This window comes from Euleptes europaea, chromosome 6 (assembly GCF_029931775.1).
Source record: "Euleptes europaea isolate rEulEur1 chromosome 6, rEulEur1.hap1, whole genome shotgun sequence".
NCBI classification, from domain to species: Eukaryota; Metazoa; Chordata; class Lepidosauria; order Squamata; family Sphaerodactylidae; genus Euleptes; species Euleptes europaea.
The window spans coordinates 33,282,326-33,299,956 of NC_079317.1; the positions used below are offsets into that span (position 1 = coordinate 33,282,326).

At 45.0% G+C, this 17,631-nt stretch overlaps 1 protein-coding gene across 3 annotated transcripts in view; it reads right to left on the reverse strand.

Moving 5' to 3' along the window:
- NRXN3 (neurexin 3) overlaps positions 1-17,631 on the reverse strand; it is a 1,387,810-nt gene that overhangs the window by 1,269,504 nt on the left and 100,675 nt on the right. The window lies entirely within an intron of this gene.

Below are 17,631 nucleotides of genomic sequence, written 5' to 3' on the forward strand. Positions count from 1 at the left end.
CACCTACTCCCATACATATGAACCTTCCTGACCACCACAATCACCTTCACAGGTGCTGCTTCGGGTGCCTCCATCTGATGTTAGATGGGTAGGATACCAACAACAGGCCTTCTCCATCATGGCATTGAAATTATGGAATTCTGTCCCCGGAGAGATTCTTTTGTCCCCCTCTATCACTGGCCATTAACGCATGGCCAGAGAGTCATTGGTTTGTCCCTCTCATGTCTCACACATTTCTAAACTGTGATCTAAAAATTGAACACATGAGAGGGACAAACCACCTGCAGTCGAAGAAGGCATCAGATGGGAGGTAGAGGGTCTGGCTGCGGTAGAGGGCCTCTCTCACCCCATTTGCCTTCCCCCCTTTTCCTCCCGCGGTGGCAGCTGGCACGCTGCCACCGCCTCTCTCACCCCATTCGCCTTACCCCCTTCTCCTCCTGCGGTGCTTGCTGTTGCGGCAGAGCACGCCTCCCTCTCAGGCACGGTACCCTTTTTGTCTGGCTAGCTTGCCTGCTGCCCCCGATCACCTGCTGGCCAGCCTCTGCCCCATGGATCTAGGCAGGCCAAGCACCCCGATCGTCTCGCCAGGAACCCAAGGAGGAACAGCAGCAGTGCCTAGGCCAGGTGGCCGCCGCCGACCACGAGGATGTTCTATCCCACCCCCAAGAGCTTCTTCACCATCGAGTCGCTGGTGGCCAAAGACAGCCTTGACTTGACCACCTCCCGCACCAAGGAGCCCATTCGGCCGGCGGTGCTCAGCTATGCCAACTCTAGCCCCATGAGCTCCTTCCTCAACGGCTTCCATGCCGGTGGCCTCTCCTGCCCTGTTCGCCTTCCCCCCTTCTCCTCCCACAGCACCTGCTGTGGCGGAGGTGGCTGGTACGATGCCGCCTCCTTCTCCTCCCCCGCCCTGTGTGGCGGTGGTCCTGGAGTCGGGCTGCAAAAGAAGGGTGGGAGGGGAAAGGGGTGTTGAAAGGGTAGTCGATCCACACGCTGAAACACACCATATAACACGGTGAGTTGCAGCGCATTTTTTTTTAAATCGTTATAAGGCAGGGATTGCTAATCCTGAGTTTGTTTTGGAGGGAGGTGGGTTGAATGCGCAGCTGGGAGGTGGTCATGCATTTACAAAATGGAGATTCGTTATATTACCCAAAGAAACGCAAGACAAACAAGCCATGTGTTTATGCCCACTGTCTTCCACCAGCAGATGAAGATTTTTCAGTTTTGTTTGGCATTTCCCTCAGTTCTCATTTATGTGTTTATAAACTGGTGCTTTGTTGAATTGTTTTTATTGTTTAAATATATACACACCATGGATTTGCTGGAAAGGTGGCATGAACAATGTTTTACATAAATTAAGTACTGTGCTCTTCCTTTAGCTATTTCATAACTCCTAGGTTCCTGAACAGCTCAACAAAAGTTCTGTCCAATAAAGGGAGAAGAAGTGAAGATAGCCAAGAAGTTAGCATTCCCCTCAGATCCACTGCCTGGAACTGGCAGCACCAGAACCTAGGAACTGCCACACTAAATCTGGATCATGGTCCATCTAGTTCAGTGTTGTTTCCAACAGCAACCAGCCTCCGAAAGATCCCAAACAGGGAATGAAGGTGATGACCTTCCTCTTTTGTCTACCTCCTGCATGTCATGGACTCTGTACACTGGTGCCCTATTTTAAATCCTAGTGTAATCTCAGTCTTTAAAATATCCTTTGGCAATGTGCCCCATAATTTTATGGTGTAGTACATATCTGCATGCACGCACAAACATACACACATTGTTTTCTTTTCTAAATGCATAGCCTTTTCCATTGGAATGGACTTACTTTTGTTCTTGTAAAAGTAAGAAAAGAAAGCAAATGGAACCAATTTGCCTTTTCTTCTCCTGCCATCCAAATGCCCATCAGAAATGGTGAGAATGTGCTGGAAATGTGAGCATAAATGAAGGACAGCAGCTGTTGTCTTAATATTAGCCACAACCATCTCTGTTAAATGGCTTTGCCTCCACCAGGGTCATCTAGTCCAGCCCCCTGCACAATGCAGGTAATTCACAACTACCTCCCCCACACACCCCCAGTGACCCCTACTCTATGCCCTGAAGATGCCCTCCCTCTCATGATCTACCTAAGGTCATAGAATCAGCATTGCTGACAGATGGCCATCTAGCCTCTATTTAAAAACCTCCAGGGAAGGAGAGCTTACCACCTCCTGAGGAAGCCTGTTCCACTGAGGAACCTGTTAGAAAATTCTTCCTAATGTCTAGATGGAAACTCTTTTGATTTAATTTCAACCCATTGGTTCTGGTCTGATCTTCTGGGGAAACATAAAACAACTCAGCACTGTCCTCTATATGACAGCCCTTCAAGTACTTGAAGATGGTTATCATATCCCCTCTCAGTCTTCTCTTCAGGCTAAACATACCCAGTTCCTTCAACCTTGCCTCACAAGACTTGGTCTCCAGACTGTTCACCATCTTTGTTGCCCTCCTCTGGACATGTTCCAGCTTGTCTACATCCTTCTTAAATTGCAGTGCCCCAAACTGAACACAATACCTTTTTTTTTCTTTTGACCTTTTCTTCCTCCTTCATTAAGGCTTGGAACCTGTGACATTGTTCCCCACATTCTCCTGTAGGGACCATGGCTCAGGTTCTTCAGCTTAGGTTGAGCCAGCGTGGTGTAGCGGTTAAGAGCGGTGGTTTGGAGCAGTGGACTCTAATCTGGAGAACTGGGTTTGATTCCCTACTCCTCCACATGAGCAGCGGATGCTAATCTGGTGAACCGGGTTGGTTCCCCCACTCCTCCACATGAAGCCAGCTGGGTGACCTTGGGCTAGTCACAGCTCTTTAGAGCTCTCTCAGCCCCACCTACCTCACAAGGTGTCTGTTGTGGGGAAGGGAAGGTGATTGTAAGCCGGTTTGATTCTCCTTAAAAGGTAGAGAAAGTCAGCATATAAAAACCAACTCTTCTTCTTAAAGGTCAAGGCAAAAAGGGTTTCTGCAGAGAGAAAGTTTGAAAAACTGTGTATCATCTGATCCAACTTTTTCCTGAACTATGCACTTTTTCCTGACAGAAGAGACTTCCAAATCTCAGCTCATTTTCTTCTGTCCCCTTCTATGTTGCCTACATTCTTGTGAGATGGCAGGAACAGAATGTGAAGTTGGCTTACGTGGAATCATGCTATTTGGCCACCATGGTCATCATCACTGTGTACTCAGACTAGCAGCAGTTCTCCAAGATGCTCTACCACTGAACCACGGCCCCTCCCCAAATATAGTGCTCTGTATTCTCGGTGAGGTTGACCCACTTGCCTCATGGTGGTGTTGTATGATAGTGTTTTCTGTCTTACTGGGTTTTTTTTCTTCCTTCCATAGAGGTTTTCATCAAACACTGCACATTCAGCTGAGGATTTTGCTACATTTCCACTGGCGTTTTCAATGTCAGCCAAGTGAGAATATGTGAGACACACGCAGAAATGAGGTATGGGAAAAGACAGAATAGCATTTTTTATGTGCCAGTGGCACAGTGGAGAAGCAAACAGACAGAGAAAGTAATGCTTTTGCATCAGGCTGTCCTTCCATGACAAATATATGCCATTGGCCAAGAATGTACAGCACTGTCAATGAGAGGCCAATACATTCCCTAACATATTGCAGATGTTAGCAGTTCTGAAGAAAGGTATAAGAAACAACAGGAGGGGGAAAGGCCTTGATAGTTGCATGGAAAGAGTTCACACATTTCTAATTTCTAATTTTTTGGCCACTGAGTTCTTGAAATGTCCCAATATATAAACACAATTATTTATTCTTCTAATCAAGCAATTATGCAGCACAACCAATGTACACAGTGCACTGATTTCGTTTGTGGTTATGACAAGACATGAGGTGGGCCACTATCAGAGCCAGTTAGGGGTGTGCAATCAGCTAAAACCAAACCGAAAATTCCCCCTAAATACCTTTTCAGTATTTTTTGGAGGGGGGGTTACCAGTAAAAAAAATAGTTGTAATTAAAGGAAGCTGAAAAAATGGGGGGGATTGGCATTATTTGGGGCTGCTTTGGCCCCGCCACCATTTTCCCCCTCCCCTCCCTCACTTACCTGCTGGCTGAGTCCTCGCCGCCTGCCTGCCATCTCCAAAGTCCGTGGACTTCGGAGGTGGCCCAGCATTCAGATCTCCACTGCCTGCCGCCTCTGAAGTCCATGTGGACTCCAGAGGCGGCAGGTGCATGACCACCTCCCAGCTGCGCATTCAACCCACCTCTCTCCAAAACTAACTCAGAATTAGCAATTCCTGCCTTATCACGATTTAAAAAAAATACAAATAAAATCAGATGCAAGTTTAAAGACATTTCACAAATTCTCTGCCATCCCTTTCATGGCTGAAACATGAGAATGTTCAATTTTCCAAGCTTCTTCTCAGTATCCATTAGAAAATCTTGAGCAGCAGGATTTTGGGGACTTACTGCTGCTCAAGATTTTCTAACAGATGCTGAGAAGAAGCCTGGAAAATTGAACATTCTCATGTTCCAGCCATTTTCCATAGAAAGAATCCCTACTGAAGGGACTGGACTAGAGATACCATGCACCAGAAAAATATATTAACATATTTATTGCCTCTCCATCCAACCGAGTCTTTCCCATAAAGGAAATGCCCCTCGTGACACCAATTTCCATCATTTTGCTGAGCGTGTTAAAAAAGCCTGTGATTTTCAAACCAGTGCCTAACGAAAGCCACAAATATCTAATTATGTGGGTCCCATCCAAGCACTCCTCCCAGCCTTACTGCCAAACTGCCCATGCCAGGAACATTTGCCCTCAGAAAGGCCTTGGTAGAGTAGATGCATATCAATGAGGTCACACCTTGCTGCCTGCAGAGGTTTCCCTGGAAACAGGGTTCTAGCCGAGCAGGATATCAATTACCCCAAGGAATAAGTTTCCATTTGGAGAAAGGTTTGGGGAATATGAAAACAGAAGTAAGGATCCAAGGAAGAGGTTAAGAGGAGAAAGGGGAACATTCATCCCCAAGTCATTGGAGTAAGAGTTAGAAGAAATATGCTCTCATGAGTGAGCTGCTGCTAGTCAGGAGGCCTGAAACTCACAGGTATTGCCCACCAAATTTCCAATCAAGTCATGAGCTTACATTCAAGGCATCCCTTGACTGAGACATAGGAAAGGTATTCTTGCCATTTATTAAAGGAGTCACAGATAGGATGGAGAAACTTTTGAAAAGACATAACCTACAAACAGTGTTTAAACCCACCAAGAAAATACAACAGATGCTACGATCAGTAGGGCTGTCGATTCAATTCGTCCCGAAATGAAAAAAAGCCAAATTTCCCCTGATTCGGCGGTTTTTAGTTCGGGACGAACCGAACTCAAAAAAGGCGGGAAAACAGGGAGCCGAATTCAGCGAGTTCGGGGTGTTCATGAATAAATTTGGCAAATTCAGGGTTCGGGGCAGCAGCAGAGGGGTGGGGGGTCTTTAAACCCCTCTGCGCTGCCTGCACAGACAGCGCAGAGGGGCTTGACAACCCACCGCCCGCCTTCCCAGAACTCCCAGGAAGAGGGGCGCGGGGTCTTTAAACCCCTCTGCGCTGCCTGCGCAGACAGCACAGAGGGGTTTAACAACCCACCGCCTGCCTTCCCGGGACTCCTGGGGAAAGGGGGGGTCTTTAAACCCCTCTGCGCTGCCTGCACAGACAGCGCAGAGGGGCTTGACAACCCACCGTCCGCCTTCCCGGAACTCCCAGGAAGAGGGGCGGGGATCTTTAAACCCCTCTGTGCTGCCTGCGCAGACAGCGCAGAGGGGCTTGACAACCCACCGCCCGCCTTCCCAGGACTCCTGGGAAGAGGGGCGGGGGGTCTTTAAACCCCTCTGCGCTGCCTGCGCAGACAGCGCGGAGGGGCTTGACAACCCACCGCCCGCCTTCCCAGGACTCCCGGGAAGAGGGGCGGGGGTCTTTAAACCCCTCTGCGCTGCCTGCGCAGACAGCACAGAGGGGTTTGACAACCCACCGCCACCTTCCCGGGCCTCCCGGAAAGAGGGGCGGGGGCCTTTAAACCCCTCAGCGCTGCCTGCGCAGACAGCACAGAAAGGCTTGACCACCCACCGCCCACCTTCCCGGGACTCCTGGGAAGAGGGGCGGGGGGTCTTTAACCCCCTCTGCCCCCCACACCTTCACGGGGCTTCACTGAAGGTGCACGGGGGGCACTTTAAACAGATCTGCGCCTTCCAGCTGGGAGGTGCATATCTGTTCCCCCCCCCACCGCGCGCCTTCACAGGGCTTCCATGAAGGCGCGTGGGGGCTCTTTAAACAGATCTGCGCCTTCCAGCTGGAAGGCGCAGATCTGTTTAAAGAGCCCCCAGCACGCCTTCATGGAAGCCCCATGAAGGCCCGCAGGGGGGCTCTTTAAAGACCCCCGCCCCCTTCCTGACTCTTTGAAGTGGTGGGCGCCGCCTGGGCAGGTGGCGCACAGCACTTCAAAGACCCGGCCGAATTTTCCCCCGAACTCCGGATCTCGCGCCGAATTTTGTGGATCCAAAGCGGGGGAGTTCGGACTTCGGCAAGTCCCGAATTAAAAAGGGGCAAATTTTGCTGAAGCCGAACTTTACAGAATTTTTTTTCAACAGCCCTAACGATCAGCAAAATACAAAAGAGACTCCCTTACCTCTGCAGGAGCATATCGTATACCTTGCAGTTGTGGACAAGTTTACATCGGGACCACACAACGCAGCATACAAACAAGGATAAAAGAACATGAAAGATACTGCAGACTTGGCCAACCTGAGAAATCAGCAGTGGCTGAACATGGACTGACACAAACAGGACACAGGGTCTTATTCCAAGACACTGAAATACTGGACAATTCTACCAACTATTCTGTCAGCTTGCACAGAGAAGCCATTGAAATTCATAAACATCAGCACAACTTTAACAGAAAAGAAGAGAGTTTAAGAATAAATAAGGCTTGGCTTCCTGTCCTGAAAACCTCCAGACTAACAAAGACTACATTCCACAATAGCCATGCGGATTAGCTTTGGATTCCACATGTTAACAGATCACTTCAGGATACAATGTTCCACACTAACATACCACACCCTCATTAGCACATTATCTTGATACTTACAGGACAATGATTAGCACATTACCTTTTATGCTTTGTAGGACAATGACTCAGCCTAAACCCAACCCCCTTCTTACTATATATTACTCTTCCTACACACTTGACACTGAGAGACACTGTCCTTCAGTGTTACTCCTCTAAAGATGCCTGCCACAGCTGCTGGCGAAACGTCAGGAAAGAAAATACCAAGACCACGGTCACACAACCCGGATAGAGAACCAATGAGAAGAACAGATGGGAGCAGCTTTTCCACCACTACTGATCTTCTGTGAGGAAATACTGGATATATTCTAGGACACATCTCAGTTCACAGTGAGGAAACGATAGGCCCAATAATGCCCTTTCTGAACTGAGACTGCCCCCCCCAAAAAAAACCCCAGAATCTTCTGCAGTACACAAAGGCTCTGTACATATCACACACGTAGGCTGCCCATAGGTAAAGTGTTCACTGTGTATACAAGAAACTTAAAAACACTGCTATATATCACTGCACATAACCAATCCATGTAGAGCTGTTGATTCGGTAAAAACAGAAGTGGAAAAATACCGAATAAATGCAAATTCGGTAAATTTCTGCTTCGGGTATACCGAATCAGCAAAATCCGGGAGGTTGGCAAAGCTGAATTTGCCATTCCCGAATATCCGGCTTTTTTAGCAATGTCTTTCCGCGGTTCCTATAGGGGCATTTTTGCAGGTAGAGGTCCCAAATTTTCAGGGTAGCTAGAAGGGACTCTCCTTGCAAGAACCCCAGGTTTGGTAAAGATTGGGTCAGGGGGTCAGGAGTTATGGGGTCTGGAAGGGGATGCCCCCTTCTTCCATAAGAATGCATTGGACTGAAGTCACTGAAGTCCAATGCATTCCTATGCATTGGATAAAATGGGTGTGTCATGAGCCAGTCTGAGATTGACTCTTCAGAAAACTAGGAGGTTGCAGAACAAGTCCTCCCTCCTCCTGAAGAGATAGCACAGCAAAGCAGCACAACCTTGGATTGTGCACTGAAACAGCAAGACCGGGTCACTGAACCAAAAGAGGAGCAGAAAAGAGACAACCTCTCTCCTCCAGACTCCCCTCCACCAGTGCAGAAAAGAAGAGGAAAAGAAAGAGTGACAGTGCAGCAAAGATGTCTATCAGCCAGACTTCTATCCAAATGCCATAAGTTGTTACAGGAAGGGCCAGAAGCAGAGTTGACGGCTGAGTGGAAACACCTGGCACATCAGGAGGGTGATATAAGCAAAACTGTTCATTAGGTCTTTGTGGGAGCAACGCGATTGCATTCCGGCCGTCACTGACAACCGTTCCTGAGATTTATGCTTTCTTGCCTTTATCCTGAGTAGCTTCTTTAGAGTCCTGTCTTCCATGCTGCTGAACTGCGAAGAAAGCCTGGGAACTGCAGCCAAGACCTTGAGAATGAGGAGCTTGCATCTGTAAGTGAACTTGCTCCTTTATTGTGGGTGTTTGGGGAGTTGCCGGCCCTCCCAGCAAGAGCAAAATACGCGTCAGACTCTGCTCCCTCCAGCACCAATACATTGCTGTGTGAGAAGCGGAGACTCAGACCTGCCTGTACGCGACAGGGTGGGGGGAAAGCTGCTTCTCACACCTAAGTGTGAAACCAAATAGGAAGTCCCTCCAAGCTACCCTGAAAATTTGGGACCTCTACCTCAAAAAATGCTGCCCCAGAGCTGCAGAAAGTCGCGAATGTGTTTAAATGGCTTTAAATGGCCAAATTATTTGGGAATCCCAAATTTAAACCCGAATTCCTACCTATACCGGTATAGGGGAATTCAGCAATTCCTGGGGGGCGGGGGAGGCCATTTAAACCCGAATCCGAATTATAACGATTTTTTTTTCAACAGCTCTAAATCCATGTTGTCCAATACTACAAGCAATCACACGACAACTATCAAATACTGCAAAATATCAACTATCAGTTGTAATTTAGAAAACCAAATACAATTGGCTATCAAATACAGAGACCCAATATTCTGGGAATATTGAAGCAGTAGATTATCTTGGATTATCGGTACCACCGTGGTGTAGTGGTTAAGAGCGGCAGACTCTAATCTGGAGGACCCGGTTCGATTCCTCACTCCTCCACATGAAGCCAGCTGGGTGACCTTGAGCCAGTCACAGTTTTCTCAGAACTCTCTCGGCCCACACAGAGGCAGACAATGACAAACCACCTTTGAACGTCTCTTGCCTTAAAAACCCTACAGGGTCGCCATGAATCAGCTGTGACTTGACAGCACACACACAGAGCAGACTATTTGGAGAATACTCAGAATATTCAGAAAAGGAATCTTTGGGAGCAAATTCATTCCAACTCTCCAGATTTCCTAGCCAACCTTCCACTCCTAAAACACATTTAGCAAAGTGATTACAAAAACAGTTCCTTGGCCAACAAGCTCTTGCCATTCATATAAAGACAGAGCTGGGTTATTCAAATCAATATTCGTTAGTAGCCAAAATGAGCTCATTTCATGCATGTTCTAATAGACAATAGAGATTATTACAAAACACCTGCAACGTTTGTAATCATTTAAAAATAATGAGAATCAATATCAGCTTCCAGAGGCACCATATGGCACGCTCTCTTTCCTGGCATGTGGTCCCTGATAGGCTTCTTAATGCATCAAGAGTGATCATTAGCATCTTTTTTTGGTTTCATTTGAATTAAGTTGCACTTGGTTAAGGCAATGACTGCTGGTTAGCCCTTCACTTTCAATATAAAACTGGTGTGCCTGCACACAGTTAAAATAACCCAAGACCCTATAAAAGGCCTGAATTAGGTCACATCCACCAACAAAGCATTTTACACTCTTCTACAAGAACTTTGCACAACCACGTCAATTATTTGCTTTCTCCACACCCTTGTATCCTTCTTCACCTTTTGTAGTGGTTAAGCTGTTGGACTAGGATCTGGGAAACACAGGTTCGAATCCCCACTCTGCCACGGAAACTTGCTGGGTGACCTTGGGCCAGTCACATGCTCTCAGCCTTAAACCTGGCAAGTACTTGGATGGGAGACCTCCAAGGAATACCAGAGTCATGGCATGGAGGTAGGCAATGGCAAACCCCCTATGAATGTCTCTTGCCTTGAATACCCTACCGGGTTGCCATAAATCAGCTGTGACTTCACAGCAAAAAAAAAGAAAAAGAAATCTGCAGCCCCCCAGAGACTTTACTTGCTCTTACTACTGCATGCCAAAGAGTGCCAATCCAGAACACTGCAATGGCATAAATAAATAAAGTTTAGCTCATGCAATTGGCAGGAACAAGAAGAAAAAGTTTTTTTCCCTAGACATCAGGTTGCAGGTGGGAAAGTTGTACGTTTGTTCCTAATCAACAAACCTCCATGCATACAAAAAATTAGCATGTCAGGGTGTCTCTTCTTACTGACAAGCAACCTTTCTATTGTTAAACCTTTCTATTTTGTTAAAGAAATACCATAATTAAACATGGGGCTCTGTTTACAGTGTGAAGAGGAACAGTCTAGAAAAACCTCTACTTGATGGCGGAGCTCGTGCATTACACACAAAGGGTCTCCAGTTCAATCCTGGCCATCTTGGTTAGGAACTCAGGTAGCAGGCAATATGAATGAACTTAGTGTAGGACCTGGTAGAGCTGTTGCTGATCAGAATACAGTGTACTGAGATAAAAGAACCAATGATTTGCCTCAGTATAAAGCATCTTCATGTGTTCATTGATTCTGTAAAAATTGCCTATAAAATCTCTTCCTTCAAAGTTTTGCACTCAACGTATGAGATTAAAGCAAAGCTCTATATCATTTCTCGTATGATAGGATCAACATATGTCACTTCTGAGCAATACTAATTTACATGCAGCAGAAAGACATTATGTATATAATCTTCCATGAAATTCAGAACCTTTTCTATAAAAATAAAATATATGGTTATATATCATATGATGAATTCTTAAAGCCTGTGAATATAAGCCACAGCATTTGCATTGCATCTCGTTCAGATCTAAGGGGATGCTCTGAGTACTGAAAAGTATGCACTTTGGAGACAGCAGCTCTAGCTTACTAAATGGCAGCAGAAGTAACCCAACCTTTTGCACCCCCAGCTTGAAAATGATCCATGGCTATACATACTCATAGAGACATAAATCATTTAGAGTTTAAGGGAGGCATTCTTTTTACTTCATCTATACATAATTGTCCATCTTGAGTTGCTGCAAAAATATTAGGGGCAATTCTTTTGAGGAATCTTTTGCAGTTAAGCCTGATCTACACAATTCCAATAGCTCTGGCTCAGGAGTTTATCACATTTTTATCCCAGCCTCACATTGGGTACCGTGTATCCAATTCTACTCTTACAACACTGTGAGATAAATTAGGCTCAGAGATAACCGGTTGGGTCCAACCTCCTGAGAACTGAGAGAATTCATGGAAGCAGATATTTCCCAACAGCAACCTTGTGACCCCTCCCCCCAATAAAACTGCTTCCGAGAGTAAGGGAGTTCCCAAGAACTACATGCCACATAGCACAGGGAGTTGGCATCAAGAAGCAGAATTGGATGAAATCTTCCCTCCCCTTCACATTTGCATGAGTGGAGCAAGCTCCTTGAATGAAATGAAAACTTGCACAAGAGTGAGGGGTCTCTTAGAGAAGGAGAAGAAGAGAGAAGATGAAAGAAGAAAAAGAAGAGTTGGTTTTTATATGCCAATTTTCTCTACCTTTTTTTAAGGAGAATCAAATTGGCTTACAATCGCCTTCCCTTCCTCTCCCAACAGACACCTTGTGAGGTAGGTGGGGCTCAGAGAACTGTGACTAGCCCAAGGTGACCCAGCTGGCTTCATGTGTAGTCGTGGAGAAACCAAGCTGGTTCACCAGATTTGAGTCCACTGCTCATGTGGAGGAGGGGGGAATCAAACCCGGTTCTCCAGATTAGAGTATGCCGCTCTTAACCCCTACACCACGCTGGAGGGCAGGGAGCTGTTTCTGTTGGCATCAGAGGATAGGACTTGCAATAATGGGTATAAATTATGTGCAGAAAGGTACCGGATGGATATTAGGGGAAAAAGTTTTACAGTAAGAGTTGTTCAACAGTGGAATCAGCTACCTAGAGAGGTGATGAGCTCCCCCTCACTGGCAGTCTTTAAGCAGAGGCTGGACAAACACTTGTCAGGGATGCTCTAGACTGATCCTGTATTGTGCAGGGGGTTGGACTAGATGGCCTGTATGGCCCCTTCCAACTCTATGATTCTATAGGATATTTGCTTGAGGATCCCCTGATCCTAAGCAGCAGGTTTACATATGCATTGGGAAATGTGTGAGGAAGGCAGGAAAGACCCTCTTGCATGAATTCCCTCCATTTAGAGGAGTTTGAATGTAGTCCAATAGCTAATCCAAGGGAGCTTCTTGGCCAAGTTAACATTTGAACCATTAAGTCTTCCTGGGACAAGATCCAACCCCTCCAATACCAATCTACCTGCACTATCACATTGGCACATCGACTGTCTTAGTATAGCTGAAAATGTGGACAGTGTTGCATGTGGATACACCTCAGGCCAGCCCTGTGCCTTGTGTCTCAGTGCTGTAAAAGCAGCCATTTTCATTATGGGAACCTGCAGAGGGAGGAACAATAGAACCGCTGTCCAGTTTTAGCATTACAGTAAGTAAAGGTGGGAAAAATAAATATTTTATAAAAAAGAAAAAGAAAAAAGGTATTGCCTGCAATGGTAAAGTAAAAAAAGGCTTCTGGACAGTTCCCATATAAAGTATGTATGGCATTTACTTACAGTGCAATCCTAAAAAGAGTTACACCATTCTAAGTCCAGTGGCCTTAATGGATTTAAAATAGTACAACTCTGCTAATACTTTGCAGTTTTAGATTTAGAACCTGTCCTATAACCAGAGCATTTCCCCTTTATTCTAGGACTAGACAAATGTGTCTTAAAAAAAAAAAGCAGAATGTAGAATGTGTTGAACACGGCAGGTAAGTCAATTTGACGGGTTTTCAGCTTCCACGTTGCTTGTTCCCTCAATTTTGGAAAATATATGGAATGCTTCTTTAAACAATACTGATAATATACCACCTAGTATAGAAGCTGTGATCAGGAATTCTCAGGGCATCAGCATTTGTCACTGTGATCATAATTCACATCAATTCATAAAGCTTTTTCTTTTCTTTTCAGAATGCTGTGATCATAACATCAGGGGGTTAATAAAACAGCTTTCCTCTCCCTCCTTCAACCGATAACTTATTCAAACTGTAATTGCCTATAATGTGTACCCTGTATCATATTACTACTTATGCCACGTGCAGTCTCTGGGGTCATCAATCACCCTAGCTCCTAGAAAAGACCCTGTTTTTGCCCTACTATTGCAACCATGACATTGTAAATACTTGGAGTATCATGACCAAATAAAAACTAACACCTCCAGTTGCCGCCAACTAGCATTTTATCATTTGGAATTTCTCCTGTCCCATGTACTTGAGCAACTCATTCTGAAAAGATCAGTTTCGTAGCATGTAATCCCAAGAAACAAATAAGTGATTCACAAAATGAATCAATTTTTCCCTCTGAAAAAAGCTTCTGTGTACATTCCATGGGAAACTTTGTGGCTGTCTGCTAGCTCTAATCTTGGGTGATTAAATACTTTACTTTCTTAACCAATTAATCAATTAGTTAACTAATTAAAATAAATATGACAGAACCTCAATACAGGTGTTATTTTGAGAATATATAATGAAGGTAATACTTTTGCTTGTCTAACTTCGTACAAAACATTTATTGCTCGAAGAACTATCTTGAACCTAACGGCTGTAATTCAGAGGGAGTTAAGTATACTGTGTTCCCATCGAAATCAAGGGGACTGTAGTCATCAACTGTGCTCTTCCACTCATTCAAACAGCCCTTGAATACATTTAAACTTGTAGATTTTGTGGTTCCCCCCCCCGATATACATAGATTGTTTACAGTAATGCCATCAACGCTGACAGCATTATTGTAAACAATCAATAGCATTATTCAGGAAATGGCTTAGAGTAAAATGTGTGCATGAATGCCATCAACGCTGAGTTAATGAGACCATTCAGTCAATTAATGCTATCATCTGAAGAAGCTTAGAAGCTGATTCTCATCTTATACACTTCTACTGCTAAGCATTGTGCAGCTCCCTTTCTATGGTGTCCTCCATGATACGCATACAAAAACATGTGAAGGGGTCCTAATTTTCTATATCAGCTCGCTCAGGACTTAAGATCAGCTGGGTGCAACTTACTGAAGAACGAAGTCACTAGTCTGAATGGCACAGTGATGATAGTTCTTGAGGAAATCAAACATGAAGTTGTTAATCTAACAAAAACATGCAACTTGTTACTAACATTGACCTCTCTCCAGAGAACTGGAAGGTAGCTAAATGTAATAACAATTTTTGAAAAGGGACCTGAAGGAGTTCCAAGAAATTTCAAGCCAGTTAGTTTAGCATCTGCTTTGAGTAAACTGGTGGAACAAGTCCTACTGAGGAAGAACTAGCATGGCTTCTGTAAGTAGAAGTCCTGCCTTATCAGTCTTTGAGAGAGTTAACGAACACGTGTGGTAAGATGGGCCTCATAAGCACCCATTTCAGCACCTTGGGAAAGAGGAAGTTACTCAGCCAACCATAGACTCCAAGGCTCCTCTTCCTCCATTCCCACTTGCCTTCACCTCCTGAAGCTCTATGGCAGTGGTATCAAACATAAGGCCTGTGGGCCAGAACAGGGCCTTTGAGGGCTCTTATCCAGCTCTATTAAAGTATCAAAGGATACACCAATCCTTGGAGGAATGGTGGGCTAAAAATGTACTAGATAGCTTAGAGGCCCTGTTGGTCCCATGGAACACCAAGGCCACAGATTTCATGTGCGTTGTTCATGAAACTTTCCTGGGAAAAGCCATATATTTATTTTCAATACCTAACAACATTTCTTATATTATCCCTCCCCAGGAATCATTCCATTGCAGAAGATGCACAGATTTTCACAACCTTTTTTGTGTACAAAATACCTTACAATTCTCAGTTAAGTGGAGAGGCTGTGACTAGCCAAAGATCATGCAACAAGCTTCATGACTGAGTGGGATTTGAATCTAGGGAGATGTCTCCATTGTAAGCTTAAACTTGTTTAATAGCCATCCCCTCTCCCCAAGGAAATTTGGGAACTATGGCTCTGTGAGGGAGATAGCAGTCTTTAAGAGGGAGTTCCGAGCACACCAGACTACATTTCCCAGTATTCTTTAAAGGAAACCAATGTCAGTTTAACTGGCATACAATGGATATGTTGGTAGCATAATAATGATCATCATGTCTTAACATCCAAAGACAATATTCTATCTTATTTGTCCCAGATACCTCAGCCATGAAGAAATCAGCCCAGCCATATATCACTCACCAGAAAACACAGAAGGAGTTCCAGATTTCATTTGCCTTCCTCCCCAATCTTCCTTTTCATCACTGAGCAGAGAACCGCCAGCATATTTCATCTCTGGCCTCTGAGCACCCCTGATGCTTATGGAATTCAGTAGTCATGGATATTCAGCATCACTCAGGATAAGGCCAGACAACCCATAAAGGGATGCGAATGCTGGCTGTTGGGAAAGGCAGTGGCTGAAATTAGACCTCCGTTGCCTCCCGTCAATTAAGACAAATGATTTATCTTCTTAGCAACCATAAAGGGTTCCAAATTTTGCAGGCTGCCTCTTCCAAAACAGAAGACTTTAACGAGACTTCTTCAAAATGAGATTGCTTTCCTTCTGCTATTTACATTACCAGGATTAGCCTGGTATTTCATCTCTGACACTATGAGAAATATTGCTGCCATAAACCCCGCTGCCCTTAGTAAAAGCTGAACTACTTGGCAAAAGCTAATAAAGTGGGGAAGAATGAAGGCAATTGCCAATGAATACTTAAGTACCAAACAAGGCAACTGCCCACACACGCATGCATACACACAATGGCCTCTCTTGCTGCTCTCTTTGATTTCAAGAGCAGCCAAAGAGGTAACTGCAGAGCAAGGATCCTTTCCAATCTATACTTTTGTACTGCATGGTCCGTGCTACAATGACAGGGAAATTGGTTATAGGCTACCTTTAGTTTTTATTCCCTCTACTCATAAATTCACTTTAAACAGTAGCTGGCCCTTTCTTGCCAGTGCTTTGCAAACAGGTTGCTAGAGTCCCTGCCACAGCTATAATCTTATGCCTTTCCATGTGTGTCCTCCAAAATCATGTAGCTTCCATTTCAGCAGTTCATGCCTGCAGGGGACAAGATCTCCACAGAATTTCCCCCAGTCCCTGCCAGCACTTCACAGGCCAGTGGGGTGGTGGGCACTTCCTTGTGCACAACATCACTTCTGGTGCCAAACTGGAAGTGATGTCATCACTTAACCATAGAGTCTGGTGAGTCCTAGTATATTGTCCCTGACATGGTGACATCACTTCCAGTTTGTGCCAGAAGTGACAACACGTGCTCTGTTAACACCAGCACACCTGCCCCTGCCCCACAGTTCCTCCCAGAGGTATGCAAGGTGTGGTTGTCAACAGTCAGGGCTGCCATGCAAACTTCCCATGCAAAGACAAGATCTGCAAGGGGGTATGCTATGCTAGATATTACAGCTAGAGACAGGGAGTTGCTTCACGGATTAGTTTTTATACATTACAGAGTACACTGATTGGATCTGGGTCCCTACGCTGCATTAGACGTAACACAAACTCACGTGAGCTGCAAGTTCTCTTTAATTCTTGTGTGTGGGGTGCCATTAAGGATTACTGCTACAGGGCACATGGAAAAACCTGTGTCCTCCCCCCGTGCCATTTTCCCAACCAAAAACAGTCCAGGGTGATATCTGAGGGAACCCACGTTTCCTGGGATATACCCTGAGAACATGTCATAATTAATTATACAATGTCTACCTTTGCACACATATTGTATCTGCAAATGGTTTTTAGAGTTAAGACAGAAAGAGTAACCAGAGCTGGGAATAAACAAAGAAAGACTGGAACTAAAAAACAAAAGACAGAATACAAAAAAGAGGAAAACATGGAAAGCAATTTTAGACAAACAATAACTTTCAATGCAGTCCTAAACAGAGTTACAGCCCTCTGAATCCAGGGGTTTAGGTGTAACCCCGTTTAGGATTGCACTGCTAAAATTGCTCTACCCAGCTAACATAAAACTGAATAATAGATATTTAAAAGTCTCAATCACAACTCTGACTGAATTAAAATAAATGAAAAAGAAAGCAAAATCAGATGTTTATAATTTAAACTGTATTTAAATGAACACAGTTAAGTAAAGATATCAGGTACCAGCCAGCATCTCTATTAGGGTTGCCAACCTCCAGGTACTAGCTGAAGATCTCCTGCTATTACAACTGATCTCCAGCCGATAGAGATCAAATCACCTGGAGAAAATGGCTGCTTTAGCAATTGGACTCTATGGCAATAAAGTCTCTCCCCAAACCCCACCCTCCTCAGGCCTGTCGCGCACAGCGTGTCTGGACTTCAGGAGTTAC